This window comes from Megascapheus bottae, chromosome 8 (genome assembly GCF_031878675.1).
Source record: "Megascapheus bottae isolate mThoBot1 chromosome 8, mThoBot2.hap1, whole genome shotgun sequence".
Lineage (NCBI taxonomy): Eukaryota > Metazoa > Chordata > Mammalia > Rodentia > Geomyidae > Megascapheus > Megascapheus bottae.
Window position 1 is genome coordinate 27,435,958 of NC_143516.1, and position 17,457 is coordinate 27,453,414.

The 17,457-nt window shown below is 38.6% G+C and overlaps 1 protein-coding gene and 1 long non-coding RNA gene across 7 annotated transcripts in view; one reads left to right on the forward strand and one right to left on the reverse strand.

Annotated features, from left to right (window-relative positions):
• Nucleotides 1–17,457, reverse strand: part of Ncoa7 (nuclear receptor coactivator 7) — a 111,909-nt gene that overhangs the window by 85,433 nt on the left and 9,019 nt on the right. Inside the window, exon 1 of one of the 6 annotated variants that reach the window (XM_090338180.1) lies at nucleotides 5,030–5,075. The exons of the other annotated variants lie outside the window; for them this stretch is intronic. The gene's annotated coding sequence lies outside the window, so the exon portion shown is untranslated. Of the gene's footprint in view, nucleotides 1–5,029; nucleotides 5,076–17,457 lie in introns of those variants that run through there. 6 annotated transcript variants of the gene reach the window in all.
• Nucleotides 5,568–15,070, forward strand: LOC150059706 (uncharacterized). Its single transcript, XR_016536476.1, has 2 exons — nucleotides 5,568–5,656; nucleotides 14,866–15,070. It is a non-coding gene; the product is annotated as an uncharacterized LOC150059706 (long non-coding RNA).

Consider the following 17,457-nt stretch of genomic DNA (forward strand, 5'->3'; position numbering starts at 1 on the left):
CAAGGTTTCAACCTTCAATAAACAGCTGTCTCTAGCTCCAAATTCCCACATGCTATTCTCATCATGTGTACTTATTGCCTACTTCCGTCAAAATATCCTACAGTGTATTTACACTCCTGTATCCATCCTTTCGTTTTCAAACATATTTTCACAAATGGAATTTCTTAATATTTTTAAAGTGGCAAAGAACACTCATGAATCAAAATTATTTCCTGAATTCAATTTAATCCATAATACACAGCCCATGAGAAGTACTGTGACAAGTATCACAGCTGAAAGAAAATGGGACTTGATATTTGCTCTAATGGAATTTACTGTCCTGTGAGAGAGACATTGGATTTCAAGACAATGAGATAAGGGGTGTGCTGGAGGAGACAGAAAATGCCACTGGAGCCTACAGGAGGAACAATTAGCTCAATGGCATCATTCTACTGCGTACACATTTCAAAATACTATGGTGTACATGACAAATATGTAATTTTATTTGTCAACTAAAAAGGTAAACTTTCAAGAAAGAATACTTAAGTCTTAACATTCAGTGTTACTATCTCTCATACTCTAAGGTTATGAGTATGGGCATCCCAGGTAAAGATCTAATGAAGCAACTTGATCAAAACAAGAAGATACAAGTTCCCTGTTGTTCCCAATAAAGTGTGAAGCAAAGGTATGGTGTGAGCTGAAGCCAAAGGCTCAGGAAGGAACAGAGCCATAGATCCATGTACACCTGCTAAGGAGCTGAAACTTAAGCTTACCCATAATCCTGCACTGCCTACTCCTCCCCTGCACCTCGTTCACCATCACTAAGTGACGATGCTGGACCCAACAGCAGTGTTTGCAACAGTCATTACTGCATTCAGCAAAGCCAGTTCTGAGTAAAACCAATTTCCTCATCCCTGATACAAATATACAGATTTATATATAAATATATATATGTCATCAAAGAGTTTCATAGGAAGGATTATGACATAATCATAATTTAAGGATCCAGTTGGTAGGATCAAGAAAGTCTTATAAGAAGTTATAATAAATTACTTAAGAGAAGGCTCAAACTTCAGAAGCAAGACATAACATAGAAAGAGAGGTACAAATGCAAGAAATACTTAGAAGTCAAATGGATTATTTGATGACAGTTCATAAAGACCACATAGGAGGAATGAAAACCACCCTCCAAGTTTCTTCAGGAACAAGGTGTATTACGACAGCAAAGATAGCATGTAATTACAGCTAGACATGATTGAGATGTGTAATGAAACAAACTTTTCTGGGTGGTTAGTATTTCAATATGAAAAGAGACAGAAAAGCAATTCCATAAAGATGGAATACCTAAAAGAACAGGGCATAATCATACCAGCAAGACAATGGCTATCAGGAAGGGAAAGGGAATTGTCCTTGATGTTTGCCTACCATGTCATTTATTTCAACATATTAGTCACAGATTACTTCAATTAATAGTTACAACCACAAAGATACAGGACTAGAGATACAGAACTAGACGTAAATGTTAGCCACACATCTGTAAGAAGAACAACCACACAATGATTTAAAAACCTTTATTTCTATTAAGCTGGCACAGAAATACCAATTCATTTTCCTAATTCAACAGTACCAGAACATAACTTGGAACCCATTTTGGGGCACATTCACATCTTTCCACAGAAAGCAACTGAAGATGGGTTAAAAATGGCCAGTGCCTCACTCAGCACAGACCCCGGAGATGGGAGCAAATGAAAGTAAAGTCATTAAGGAATCATTGAAGATCTCCAAGAGGACTATATCAATGGAGGATCAGGAGTAGAAGCCAAGCAAAAATGAAAGGAGACGGGTAATATTCATTCAAGGGTCTGAGTGATGAAAAAAGGGAAAGATCGTGGCTGAGTATCCGCCTCTCATAAGCTCTGTCCCTGGTTTAGATGCATGGGTCTCCTCAACTCTGTATCCAATTAGAAATACCTTTCCCCCATCTTAACATTACTTGCAGATCCCTCTCTTCCTGACCAAATCTTGCACAAGAACTAATTCTACTTGACATTGTCCTGACCAATTGTGCACTCTCTTTCTCTCTCTCCTCTTCATCTGTTAACTATATGTACTGAGAAGCCTGGTAAAACAAGGCCTCCTCACTTAGCTTCCCCAACTCCAAAACATAAGTTGCTCCCAAGCCAAACACCACCAGGTTCCACATGCCCCTTGTACTTTCCTAAATACCTGGCACATACAACTAGCACCACAATGCATAGAAAATCCACTCAAAACTAAGCAAGGCCTGGAAGCCTAGCCTAGTGGTAGAGTGCTCACCTAGCATACACAAAATCCTGGGTTTGACTCCTCAGTACCACATAAACAGAAAAAGCTGGAAGTGGTGCTGTGGTTCAAGTGGCAGAACACTAGCCTTGAGCAAAATGTGTCCAAGGACAGGGCCCAGGCCCTGAGTTCAAGCCCCAGGCCTGGGGGGAAAAAAACTAAGCAAGGGGTTAAATGAATACAGAATTGGGGATAAAGTAAATTATACGGCAGATCAATACAAATCCAAGGGTTCCTCTGAAATTAAGAACTATCTGAACATGACATAAACTTTGTCAGCCCCTCCCAGGTTTCTGAAAGGATTAGTCTCTCCACCTTGCTATGGGCCGAGGGCTTATTTTGAAGCTTCTCTCCAGCCTGATACAAATGATCTCTGTTTATTAGGTTTCTCCTCATGAATAAAAATGAAGTCATAACAACCTAATTGGAAATTTTTTATATTGCAAGCTGAGCCAGAAACTAATATTTGATTCCAGGAAAAAAATATTGACAAAAGTGAACACAAGAGAAAAAGAGTAAATGATCCAAGAACTGACATCTGGTGCTGTTGTATCTATTTAGAACTCATCAGGACACACACACACACACACACACACACACACACACACACACACACACACGTATGTATGTATGTATATTCCTTTAGATAAATAGAAAATATGATAATCTTTCATTTCCTTTCTACGTAGCTTTTAAAAAAAATCCTTAAACAAGACAGATGTAGTTATTGCAGCCAGAAACTCACCAGTAGATTAAACAGAAAGAGGTAGGTAGAGGATGCTATAAAAATGATTTGCACAGAACACCATACAGCAGCCTTCATGCTTCAGTGCAGAACCAAAGCTTTTTAAATCCATCTTTAATGGGAACTACATTTTCCACTGTAAGTGGTTATAATGGACTTCTTAAAAGCCTTTAGTTCATTTAATGTTGACTTTTCCACACATCAGTTTACTCTAGACTCATCCAAACAGTAACTTAGAAGAGCTTCCTGCATTGATGGTGTACCTGGACCAAAAGGAATTTTATAAGGGAACACAGGACTGATCTGTGTAAACATTTCTTTTTGCAACCATACATCAGGATAGCCAATTAAAACTAAGTTCAGATAGCTATTATGGCAGCCAGGAAACAGTGACTTGCACATAATTCTAGTTACTTAGGAGGCTGAGATATGAGAACTGAGGGTTGAAGCTAGTCAAGGTAGACAAATGTAAGAGACCTTATTTCTAATTAACCAGCATAAAGCTGAAAATGGAGGTAAGGCTAGCCATGAGCCAAAAAACTGAGCAAGGTCCAGAGTTCAAGCTCTTCTACCAGCACAAAAAAATTTAATAAAAAAGGAAAAGGCATGTGTGAAAATGCCTCCCACATAAGACAATATATTTTGTATTAAAAGGGAAGTGTTTCCTTTTTGAGAACATATCACTGTTTAAAGAGAATTTAAGCAGAGAACTATTAGACTCCCTTACTGCATCAAACCAGTGTGGTTTATGCAGAACAGGTAGAGCCTAACCACCACTGCTCTTTGAACCTACTTCTAACCAGTTAGGGCTAATCTATGATATCTATCAACTGTTTTCCCAATAACATATTTCCTAATAAACATATCAGTGACCAGAACACACACTGAAGCTTTATTGTCCTAAGTTTGGCTAGTTGCCGAAGACACCAAAATGTACCTTTCTACTCAGACAGACATTTCCTCCTAGAAAACACACTTTTACCAAACACACTTTTACCAAAATAAACAGGTGTTCATTCTCTCAAAGTCACAGTGTCATCTAAACCAAATGAAGGTATTCAAATTCTGGTGTTAACCAAGGTCAGAAATTTGAATAACAAGAAACCTGTCAACAAAGACACAGAACTAGACATAAATGTTAGCCACAAACCTTCCTGTAAAGGGAACAGCTAGTAGGCAATGTTCCCCAAATACATAATGTGTCATAAGAATTTAAAGCAGCAACAACAAAATCCAAATGTAATGGCATGGATAGAGCCAAAAGAGGAGGTGGCAAAACTGATAACCAAGGAGAGCAACCAGTCCACTATTGAGAAAATGGGATGAAATCTATGTATGGTAAACTTCATAAAGAACTTGAAAATTACAGTCCTCTTTTCTCTACCTAGGGAACTTAACTGGATCTGTAAATAATTAAAGTGATCATGTGAATTCAAGTGGTTTCGTTGTTGTTTCTGTTGTTTTGTTTTTACAGAAGAGGTATGAAAAGTTCCATCAAAGGTCCTGGACAGTCTATCTCTGGCCCACTTAGATCAGGACACATAAGAGGACAGTCATATGCAGTGCTACAAACTAGAAATCAAAGGATTGCAAACTGCCATATAGCCTGAAAATGAGAAAATGAACTTAAAAGTTTCAACAGAAGTTAGATATTGTGGAGCAAACCACTAAATCTCAGCAAAATCTGAGAAATGACAATTGAGTGCAGGTTAGTAAGGACCTGGCATAGAATTCTAACAGTGAATCCTGAGACACAGAATGTTCTAAAATACCAACACTCAGAACAACAAAGTGGATTCCTTTCTGAAACATGTACCATAGACCAAGAATCCTGCTGTACCTACTAAGGAAGGATGGCTCAAGAAGAATTGGCAGCTGCAACCTCCCCTCCCCCACCAAACTGGTAAAAGAGAAGTGGTGAAGGCTCTGACATTGGCAGATATAGAGAATCACAGAATGTAGAGAGACAGCACCTGACTCTACCTTGAAGAAAAAGGGAAGGAGTGTCAGGGACAAATCACAGGTGACGCCAGTACTGAGCTATGAAGGTGGAGCAGGCATCTCCAGATGGTGAGTGAAGAAGTGTCAAGCAGTGGGAAGGGAATGTATGGTACCCAGGGAATGCTGGCCTGCTACAGCTGGAGAGGCAGGGCTGGTGGTGGAGAGGATGCTGGCATAATCAACCTACAATGATCTCTGTGACATAGCTTCTATTCCAGGGGATTGGTTAAAAGAAGGAAGTATAACACTGAAGAGACACTGTGTCAGTTTCTTTTCTGATTTCTTATGGACAAGGTGGAGATCTCTGGGCTGGATGTGTGGTAGATGTTTTCATAATTAGATGGATTCAGAAAATCATTGACCCACTATACCAAAGAGTATTTGCTGACTAACCTCAACATGGAGCCGGACGCTGATCTCAATCTTTGACCTGCCTGGAAAATGTTAATAAATGCAGAGTTCTTTCACCGGCCAGTAAATGTGCCCATCTTGAATGAAAATGCTGACACCTCCTTAGAATCATTTTGGAAGGATAAAGAGCACCCTGGGTAAGAGCACTGGGGTTCAGAAGACCTCAAATGTACACAGAAGGGATTAAATTATTAGAAGGTAAAATTTATTTCATAGGAATTTTGGATTTTATTGATGAAGTGTTAAGGAAAGAGACGGGTAGAGCTAAGTATTCACAAGTGAAGATGATTTATGATCTTAGATACTAAAATCCATATACCCAGTGTTGTGATTCAACTCTGAATCATCCCCCACCCTCTCACCCTTCTTTTTTTTTTTTTTTTTTTTTGGCAAGAGTGTTGTTTTTTTTTCTTTTTTTTCTTCTTTTTTTTATTGTAATTAGTAAAAGGGTTACATGATATTTGCCAGATAGAAGGTGCATTAATTCACATACATTGATACCCTTTCACATGTCTTGGTACCCATTTCCCTCCACCCCCCCACACACACACCCCCCACCCTCTCACCCTTCTTTAAGAAAACACACATAAATACAATTAACCAGGGATTTAAACAATTTTAAATTCCTAGCATTTTCCAGTATTAGTCTATATCAGAATTCCATTTAGATTCAAGCCTCTCATTACAGGAAAAATACTGAATGATAAGAAAAACCAGAAGTGTTAAATTTTTAGGGTGACTCAAGCTGTAACCCTAACTACTCAAGAGGCTGACATCTGGAGAATGATGCTTTGAGGCTAGCTCTAGCACAGAAGTTTGCTAAAATGCATTTCTGAAATAACCAGAGAACGCAAACCTACAGGCATGGCTCGAGTAGTAGAGTACCAGTTTAACAACTTCAAGGCTAAGCACAAACAATCCTCAGAACAGAAAAACAAATCCCTATTGGTTAGTCAAAAGAATTGATAGATCTTCAAGGGACAAGGGAGTCACTCTTAGATGTGCGAAAGTTTTCAACTTCATCAAACTCCAACACCTTCATCCAAATAGTTTATTATATGGCTTTTATAGTATTGAAGTGAAATTCCCAGATATTATCATCTTCTCAGATAAAATATAAAAATCAATAGGATGCCCCTAAAGGAAACATCTGATTAGAAGGGTTTTTAGAATGCATAAATTCTTGGGCTTTAAAAATGAAGTGCTGGAAAGACTTTTAAAACATATTTCAATAAGTAAATCCTCAGGTATAAGCTCATGTGACGACATGAAAGATCAGGCACTTCCACTTACTTCTACAGGACAAGCTTAGCTATCAGAGAAACGAGATCAGAAACCAACACTGTATACAAGTACAGGACACTGAAGGAGCAGAGTTATAGCAATGAGCTGAGTAGACAGAAGCAAATCAGTGACTGGTGTGGAATACTACAATTAAAACTAGTAAGGTAGATATTCACATAAATGCTAATTTGAAACAAACCTCTTTATTTTTGGTAGACTGTCCGAATAAATGTCATATCCATCATAAAGAAGAAATAAAATTCCTGATTATAAGGGTCAGTTCTATGTTATCTTAGTTTTTGCCACACACTGTAGGACATTAGACACCTCTGCTTCCCCCAATAAAATACCAACCATGCCCTCCCATAACTGTACCAATGATAATGCTCTAGAGGCTGGGCAGAGTACTCTATCCACTGAGAACCACTATAAGAGATAAAGTCAAGCCATATGGGTGAACTAATATTTTCCATTAATTGCTACATTATTTTTTATTTCAAAAATTAAAATTCACTAGAGCTAAGATTTTTATCAGCTCTAATCACCTGTTTTTAGTATGCCATTTGTTTTCTGAATGACACAGAACCACCCTTATTACTAAGAGAAAGCAACAGTTTAAAACAAGACAGGCCTGGTTAGAATTCAAACTGTACCACCTACACGATGCACTGTATAGCCCATGGCAAGCTGACCAATTGAGAACTGTTACAGAGATTATATATATCTAACAGGTGTCTCTCCAGAACTGTCTCTGGAATCGGATACCCTGTGGAACTGAAAATCGTATTATCTTATTCATTCATTTCAGTGTATTCCAATATTTTATGAAATGTCACTTTCAATAATGTCTGAAGAACTGGATTCAAATTTGTCCCAAATTCAAAAAAACATATAGATTTGAATAGTAAAAATATGATCCAATTTTTTTGTCCCACATCAAGAAGTTAATGTTCTCAGGCCTTGCAGATAGTATGAATTTCAGAAGGATTCAACAACTTATTCAAGGTCAAACTACCTTAACAGTCAGACTCTGAGTGATCAGTTCTTGTCTGATCCTAAAGGAAGAACCTCTAATGTGATAACCTCTACAGTAACAAGACTGTTACTATAGAGAATGTTCACATCAGTTTCCTTGCTCTTCCTGGATATAACCACAGCTAAACACAATAAGGGGCTGACCAGCAATCTTCTGGCTAATTGTCTTTGAGGATATGAATGCTGATTTGTGTCCCTGTCACTCACAGTAACATAATTCTAAATGTATTACAGTGAATTTGTCATCAAATATGTCTTGTGATTAGATGAAGGGCTGAGTGTAAAGTCACTCTCCTGATTCATTACATTAATTGCCTCTTCGATGTTAAGAATAGAAGTAATGAAATGGTTTTGATTATGCTAGCCATACTTCCCTTTAGCAGTTGAAAAAGACTTTTGTATTGTTTCCGGATGTCATTGTCTGCCAGTATATTTCCTCCCAGAAAACAGATCAGTAAATACAGAAACTCAGAATCTGTAATGTTGATCTTCTTTTTCAAGTTGTTTTTAAAATATAAAAGTCATTTTTTTTTTGCCAGTCCTGGGCTTGAGCTCAGGGTTTGAGCACTATCCTTGGACTTTCTCAAGGCTAGAGCTCTACCATTTGAGCCTTAGCACCACTTCTGGCTTTTTTCTATATATGTGGTACCAAGGAATTGAACCCAGGTCTTCATGTATGCTAGGCAAGCACTCTACCACTAGGCCAAACTCCCGGCCCCTATGAAAGTCATTTTTAAGTACTAGGAGTACAATGCTTTTTTTTAGAATGAAAAATTATGGTCAATGGTTTCTATCAATTGTTTTAATACGTTGACTGTATCTGCTCACTAACACTCAGAAGATATAAGAAGTCAGGTTTGCTATTTGCTATATACACACAACACTAGGATAGAGGAATAAATCTGCAATAAATCATGAAGTTATTAAAGGCACTGAAAGCAGAGGAATGTATGTTGCTGACTTCAACTCCTACCTGTAAGAGAAAACTTGTTTTAATTCATCCTCAGTCACTGTTTAATACTTCATGAATGTATATAATTGGCCCTCATTAGAGAAGTGGAAAAAAGAATCACCCAAAATGGTGTTTTCCTCTACTGTTCCTCTAAGATTTGATCATATTAGATTACCCTCAAAGTTAAATCTACAGGTGAACTAGCACAACAATGTTCATTGCAGCACTACTTACCATAGCAAAGATATGGAACCAACCCAGATGCCCCTCAGTTGATGAGTGGATCAACAAGATGTGGTATTTGTACACAATGGAATTCTATGCTGCTGTCAGAAAGAATGACATCACCCCATTTGTTAGAAATGGAAAGACTTAGAAAAAATCATATTAAGTGAAGTAAGCCAGACTCAAAGGAACATAGGCTCAATGGTTTCCCTCATTTGTCATAATCAGTAGAAACCTTGGGCTCTCATAGCAGAGATTTGCAATAGAGCAAAACCTAGATACATAAGGCCATATAGTATGATGCTAAATGAAAGGACCTCTAGGATATAGAAACAAAAGCCATATAATGAGTGATTGTTGTCCTTAATGTACTATGTTATCTCTCATCTCTTTTGCTATCCCTTGGTTATCTCATATTGTTACAGTATCTCACTTTGTTATCTGATATATTGGATATATTTGTATCTGGTTATTTGAAATTGGATAGGGAAGGGGGGAAAACAAGATGAGGGGTGGGGATGGGGAGGAGGGAAATGGGGACCAAGACATGAGAAAGGGTATCAATGTATATGAAGTAATACACCTTCTATCTGGTAAATATAATGTAACCCTTCTATTAATTACAATAAAAATATATGAAAAAAATCTACAGGTGATAAGCTCTGGATACTAGTTAAATAAGCAGGTGACATGTGGGATTTCATTATGATTTCTGGAATTTTTATTTAGTGTAACAACTTTTGTTACTTTAACATGACTTATTCCTAAAATCCTGGATGTTAGTATAAGCATCACCGGTGTATCATTGCACTGTCAGAGAACTCTACAAAGGCTTGCAGAGAATGGGTGCCAATGTGCACTGCTGAACAGTGCCAAATGCACACAGCCAGTGCCACTCCCAAAGCATAGGTCCTGGTCTTAAAACATGCTGCAACTCTTTCTATTCCAGAAGTAAGTATGAGTAGTGCTACTACTGTCCCTTTTAGTAATAGTGCTACTACTATTATTATTGCTTATTGAGATTGTAGCTATGGTGGGTCTAAATCAAAGGTTAACTGATAAAAGAGATAAACTTTGATGGTTAAAGGGTTAAAATAAATTAAAGGCTTTTCAAAAAACAAGTAGCATATGATCTGCAAATACTAGTTTTCAAGAATTAAATGTAACGTCTAACACTATAAATAAGCAGTTCACTCTACCACGGAAGCTGCCAATTCATGAAGGAAAAGGCCATGCGCCTCTTTGTTCTCTGTGGATAGGATCTGCAGTTGAATGAATTTTCAAGATATAGTGGGAGACTCTTCCAAAAATGTAAAAGAAAACAAAACAACAAAAAAAGATTGAGCTTTCTTCTTTTTTTCTTTTCTTTTCTTTTTTTTTTGGTGGATCGTGGGGCTTGAATTCTGGACATGGACACTGTCCTTAAGCTCTTCAGCTCAAGGCTACCACCCTACCCTTGGGCCTGGGCATTGACCCTGAGCTCTTCAGCTCAAGGCTACTGCCTTACCCCTTGAGCCACAGCCACAACCCCATTTCCTATTGTTAGTGATTCATTGGAGACAAGAGTCCCACATTCTTTAGTGTCCAGGCTGGCTTTGAACCTTGATCCTCAGATCCCAGCCTGCTGAGAAGCTAGGATTATAGGCATGAGCCACTGCACCTAGCTTAGCTTTCTTCTTAATGTGCTTCTTGCATATTTTTTTCAGGAAGCATGTAAGCAGTAAAATCCAATTTAATGCCTGTAACACATTTACCAATGTCTTCCACTGAGTGAGCATTTACTAAATAATCCATTTTATGGCACGCGGGATACTATTTACTGAAACTCTCTACATATGTAAAGGACTCAATATTCCTAAATAAACTTCCATTTTTGAAAAAGCAGACAATTACATAAAACAATCAGGGAGGAGTTTGGCCGAGTGGTAAAGTGCTTGTCTAGCATGCACGAAGAGCTGGGTTCAATTTCTCGGTACCACATACATAGGAAAAAGCTGAAAGTGGTGCTGAGGCTCAAGTGGTAGAGCTCTGGCCTTGAGAAAGTCCCAGAACAGTCCTCAGGCCCTGAGGCAAGCCCAGGACTGGCAAAAAAAATCAGGGAAGAGGATATGAAAATTCATACCAAATGAAACTAATAATGTACAGAGCAAACTCAATGGAAAGTTAAGGGATTTGGGTTGTTCATAAAGGTCTCAGAAAGATGGCTTCCAAGCAACCATTTGTGGTTATATGTCCTAATGCTATTTCAGTCAACAATTACATTTGTAAACTGCCAGTAGTTTTCTCCTGGTTTCCCTGTATAGAAACATATTCAAGAGGACATAAATTCTCCTGGATTCTGTCTCAACTGCTCTGGTTGACAACAGAGAGGCACAGTTTGTTTTGCTCAGCAAAGTATAAATGGTGATAACTACTCTAATGTAGGCTCACAAACAAGTATCTACAAGGCATGGAATATGCCAAGTGAGGATGTAAACCAGAACTGTGGGGTAGTATGAACTCCTCTTGAAGAAAATTGGGTATTTAACTATAAACTTCCAGGAGACTAGAACAACAACAAAAAAAAGTCAAAATTTTTACACTTTTTCTTAAACATAGAGTTGCTTGATTGTGAATTACACATCTTTGCCTTTGCTATGCAACTTTAGTGCTCTGCACCCAAACAGAGACTAGGCCTGCATCCCATCCAGTGTGCTACAGGACTTGTTTTCACCAATAGATTGTGAACGTTCATAGCATTACACATTTTGACACAAGGCACTAAAAGATGGCAGGCACTTCCTTCTCTCTGTCAGAAGAGTCTGCTCCGGATAGCTGCCTTCCCTTCATATAGCTTGGATCCTGGCCTAGCCTGGGTGCTGCAGTCCAGCTCAGCCCCACCCAGTGCAGCACTGCCAAATCCAGCCAGGAGCAGCCAAACCACAGACAACCTGCACTTCCATAAGTGTGAGATGAATAATTGTGGATTTAAGCCACTAAGGTTTGGAAGCTATTTTACAGCAAAAGAAAAACAGTAAGACTCAGTACACGCTTAGGAACATCTGGATCCACAAATAACTTCATGGGATTTTTTTTAACTAGAAAGATTAAAACTGCATTATAGCATAAAATAATATCTATAGCCTCTGAAAGGCGTAGAGACAGAAGCAGCCAGCAGACACAAATTGTCCAAGAAGCTTCCTTTCTTTCCACTTGTCATTTGCTCCATATCTAATCTGCATGGTTACAGATTAGAACACCATCATCCCCTATCTCATGCTGTGTTAGCATATTCATTTATAGACTTTAATGTTACTTCTTGCGATGAGTTTAACAGTGTGACTCCAAAAAGATAGGTTAAAGTCATGTGGCGTAACTGAGCAACCCAGAATGTGGCTTCATTCAGAGACTGGGTCATTGCAGATATACTCAATTCAAATGGCATCATTTCACACAGAGGTACACACAGGGAGAATGTCAAGTGAAGACGAATGACACACCAGCAACTCATAAATACCAAGCATTGCCAACAAAGCAGAGGAAACTGGGCGGGGAAGAGTTCCGCTAGAGGTTTCAGAGGAATCACAGACTGCTAATAACTTGATTTTGGACACAGAGCCTCTATAACTGTGGTAATGAATTCCTGTTGTTTTCAGCTGCATGCACTTCCTCCACTCCCAACCTTGGAAAGCACTAGTCAAGACTATGTGAAAACATTTCCTGAGATTTAGTCCTTTCTAGGAAATGTAAGATCTATGACATTCTAACATACTTACAAACTTTAAAAAATAGTCTGACAGGTTGGTAACATTGTTTAGCTCAAACAAGCAATATTTTATAGTTGATGACAGAGCTGTCCTTCCACTGCGATTAATTTATGTATTACAGACCCACCATCAGTGTGCTTGTCAACTGTGATGTTTTCAGATTTTAGGAAGGAAAACTCTATTTATCAGATCTTCAGGCTAATCTAAGACTGTGAGCTTCAAAATAAGTAAAAGAGAAGTATGTAAAAAGAAGATAAAAACCTATACTGCTAAGAATACCAACATAATGTTATATTTTTGTGTTCTATATGCATGCATATAATGTTCTAGAAAAAACAAAAGACGTATATTAACATGAAACACAACCTCTATAAGCTTACCATAGGAACTAAGAATAAAGCAAGTCAATGTTGGTCCATTTATTAGAATAGATAGCTCAGGGTTCATAAAATTACATTATCAAGTGGCTTAGAAGACTTGACCTTAAGGGAAGAAATGTGGAAGACAATTCCAGATAGGAAGGGCAGCAAAAAGAGGCCACGCCTGGTGGTCTACCCAGGATGCTGATTTCCCTAATGTGCCAACTTCATGTGGGGCGAGATACTGATAAATGTGGAGGAGATAGGTGCCATCACTGCCTAAGCAGCACTGAGAAAGCTGCCAACACTGAAATCTGAAATTGTCTCTCCTCAGTCTATTTTATTCTTCAAGTAGGAGGGACTAAGTAAGTATACAACAGGAGAGGCTTAACTAGAATTCCTGAGGTCCTGGGTTCTTTCCCTCCCCTCCCCCCACCACCAGACAGACAGATACAGACACACATACACACACAGCTTAAGACAAATCTATACAAAAAAACAAGTTCAGTGCAAGAAATGCCCAGCAGATGCTGTGTGGGTGAAGAAAATGAGGAAGTGAGACTTTAGTAGCTCTGAAATGAGGAAGAGAAAGTAAAACACTACAAACTCAGCACACACTGAAGGAAAATCAAGAAGAGGATAATTCAATGATACATAATTTGCAAAAATTTTAAAAAAAAATTGCCAGTCATGGGGACTGAACTCAGGGCCTGAGCACTATCTTTGGGCTTTCTCAAGGCTAGAGCTCTACCACTTGAGCCACAGCACCACTTCCAGCTTTTTTCTATGTATGTGGTACCAAGGAATCGAATCCCAGTCTTTGTTCATGCTAGGCAAGCATTCTTACCACTAGGTCAAATTTCCAACCCCAATTTGCAAAATTTTTTAACAAGTATCATTGTAATATATGAATAAAAAGATGTGAAAATATATCTAAATCACCTGTGGTGCCATCGACTGTGAAATAGTTCATCACTTTCTTGTTTTTTTGACTATGTAGACACACACCTTAAAGTCACCTTAGGATCCCTGTTCATTACCATGCCATGTGCCCTGCAAAGATCATGAGCATATTACTGAATGTACAGTTTGATATTCAATTCTATTATAAACATCTCCTATGTGATTAATATTTTTTTCAATCCATTAACTTTTTTGGCAGAAAGAAGGTTTGATCTCAGAAATCTGCACTTGCTATGCAGGTGTTTTACCACCTGAATTATGTCCCTAGCCTTTTTGCTTTAGTTTTTCAGATAGTCTTACACTTTTGGTCTGTTGCCCTGACCTTTGACTCTAATCTTCCTATCTATACTTCCCAACTCCTACAGCTGGGACTACATACATGCCCCACCATAGCCAGCTTGATTGTTGAAAATGAGAGGATCTCAGCAACTTTTTGCCAGTCTCCACTTCATAAATAGCTGGAACTATAGAGATATGCATTACCATGTCTGACTCAAGCAAGTATCTTCATGGATATTTTTTACCATACATATGTACAATCATTTTTTAAATTGCTCAATTGCTTTTTTCTAGAATGTTTACAATAACACCAATGATAACTTACATAGAATTGCTTGCTGTATGCCAGGTAGAGTTCTAAGTATTTTATATAGTGCAATTTACCTAACCCTGGTGTAGCAGATAGGTCTTACTGTCTTCACTTGACAAAGGATAAAAATCAAAGTATGGAGAAATCAATTTGCCTTAATTCATTATTTATCTAAGTATGTAAGTATGTATTGGGATTCCATGCTAGGTAACTAACTCAACCCTCATTGCTCTTAACCCTTGCACCTCACACAGAAAAAAACATCAGCTTCATGTCTAGCTCCTTAGGATGGAGTCAGAACAGAATCACTGGTGCCAAGGGACTCAGGAGTCAAACTGCCTTCCATCTAAAACATAACAACATACCCGCTGACCATCTGTGGAATATGAAACCACCTCACCCTTGCCAAAATTGTTATTGACTTCTTCAATCTAATTGTAATCATCTGCATTTCCTTGATGCAATACAGTCAATATTTTGTTGTGTCTTGGCTATCTATTTAAAATTTCTGTTTTGTAAATTTTCTATTTCTCTTCCAACTATAAATTTTAAGTTAACGCAGGCCAGGTGCTGGTGGTTCACAACTGTAACTCTAGCTACTCAGGAGGTTGAGATCTGAGGGATGTGATTAAAGCTAGTCTGTGCAGAAAAAGTCCAGGATACTCATCTCCAATAAGCACCAAAAGAGCTGGAAGTGGAGCTGAGGCTCAAGTGGTAGAGTTCTAGCCTTGAGCAAAAAAAAAGAAAAGAAAAAAAAAGCCCAGGATAGTGAATAGGCCACGAGTTCAACCCCAGGACCAGCATTAAAAAATAAAAAGAAGATTACTTTGGAATTATTTTGGAAAGGTCTGTGATTTAAAATACTGAAGTGTACTACTATCTGCTCTTTAGGACCTGGATATGGGCAACATCTCAGGGCAATCATCAGAAACTAGTGATAAGGGCTCCGCTGAGGACCCCTGACACCACAGGAGTGAGCAGGACTCAGTTCTAATCCCCTGAAATTGTGATTACACCACACTGTTACAGGCTATACTGAACCAATGTCTAAAATTTGTATCTCGGCTGTTGAGGGAGCCCCCAATTCCAGGTATCAAGTTGGCAAATCTCATATTTGCATGGCATGAGCAGAATCAGATGAAAGAGGGATGAACCTACAGAGAGAGCTAGCTCATGGCTTATTCCTGCGCTGATCTCATGTGTTATTAGCATCAACTAAGGGGTCTCTTTCATTTTGACATCTACCATGTATGCATATAATGTATCTTCATCAGATTCATCCCATCCATCACTCTCTCTCCCAAACTAATCTCAATGAGTGTCATTATTCCATTTTTCACATACATACATATACTCTCTCCCTGCTCACCTTCCCCCTTCCTATAGACACACTGGACAGAACCTGTTTCATTCATTCATTTTTTAAATGTTTCACACATATATATGTATATATGCATGTGTGTATATGTATATATATGTATATACATAAAGGATATTTTTGAAGGGGGATACTGGTACAGGGGCTTGAACTCAGCACCTCCAGCTTGTTCAGCTTTCTTGCTCACAGGTACTACTCTACCACTGGACTTATGCCTCCAGTCCAGCATTATGCCAGTTATTTTCAAGATAAAGCTTGCTTCAAACTGTGACATTCTCTGATCTCAGCCAAGAGAGACAGAGCTAAATGGAAAGACAGCTGAATAACTAGCATTACAGGTAAGAGCCACTTGTGCCCCACTCATACACAGTATTTTAATCAGACTGACATCCTTAAATTACTCTCACTTTCCCATCCCTACTATCCTTGCATTAAATATCTTTTAGTGAGTTTTACTTTGCTGTCTTCACAGATGCAAAGTATTTTGTGTACCTATTAACACTCTCCCCACATGGATTGAAACTCCATCCAAGAGTTATATACTTGTGCTATCTCCATAGTAGGAGGCATACCAGCTTAGTGATAGGAATAAAAATTGGCTTGTCAGGAACTTCACATGAACAAAGCTAAACTACCAAATCCTTACTTAGGACACCTTCCACTATGAGTTAACAGAATATCAACTAAGAGATTTCATTGGAGATGTCACTAGCATTCAGTGTGGGTTGCAAACAAAAACTGAAGGAAAAGGTGTTCAAGTAGAAGGAAGAAATGGGTGCTGGTGGCTCATACCTGTAATTCTAACTACTCAGGAGGCTGAGATCTGAAGAGGGAGGTTTCAACCCAGCCTAAGTGGAAAAGCCCATGAGATTCTTTTCTCTAATAAGCCAGCAAACATGCAAGCATGGCTCAAGTGATAGAGCAATTGCCTACAGAAGAAAAAGCCAAGAGAATGCAAGTCCTTGAGTTCAAGCCTCAGGATCAGCATTCACACACACACAGAAACATATATGAGCAAGAATAAATACACACGTGCAACAAGAGTCAATCAGTTTCTTTAGTAGTGGTCCAAAGACAGGCAAATGATTGTGGTAAGGGATGAATCTTTGAACTTTTGAAATTTGAACCTTTACTAGATCTCTAAAAGGTTCATGAAATGGAGGAGGGGAGTTGGCCAGCAGTGTCTGTGGTCAAATCACAGCAGGGAAGGGCCAGGGTCCAGAGCTAAGCCTATCAAAGCCCAAGAGAGCAGAGGAAGATGCCATAGGACAGCCAAACAACAGCCTAGAATACGGAAAGGGGGAAGTTCAGAAGGAGGCTGGCTGAAATGTAGATGAAAGCAGGATGCAGACCATCTTCCTAAACCCATGAGGTGCCAGAAAAAAAGCAGTGGAAGTGGATGACTGAAGTAGTGAAGAGAAAAATGAGGTAAATACATAAAATGTCACAGAACATCTTCAGTTACCTG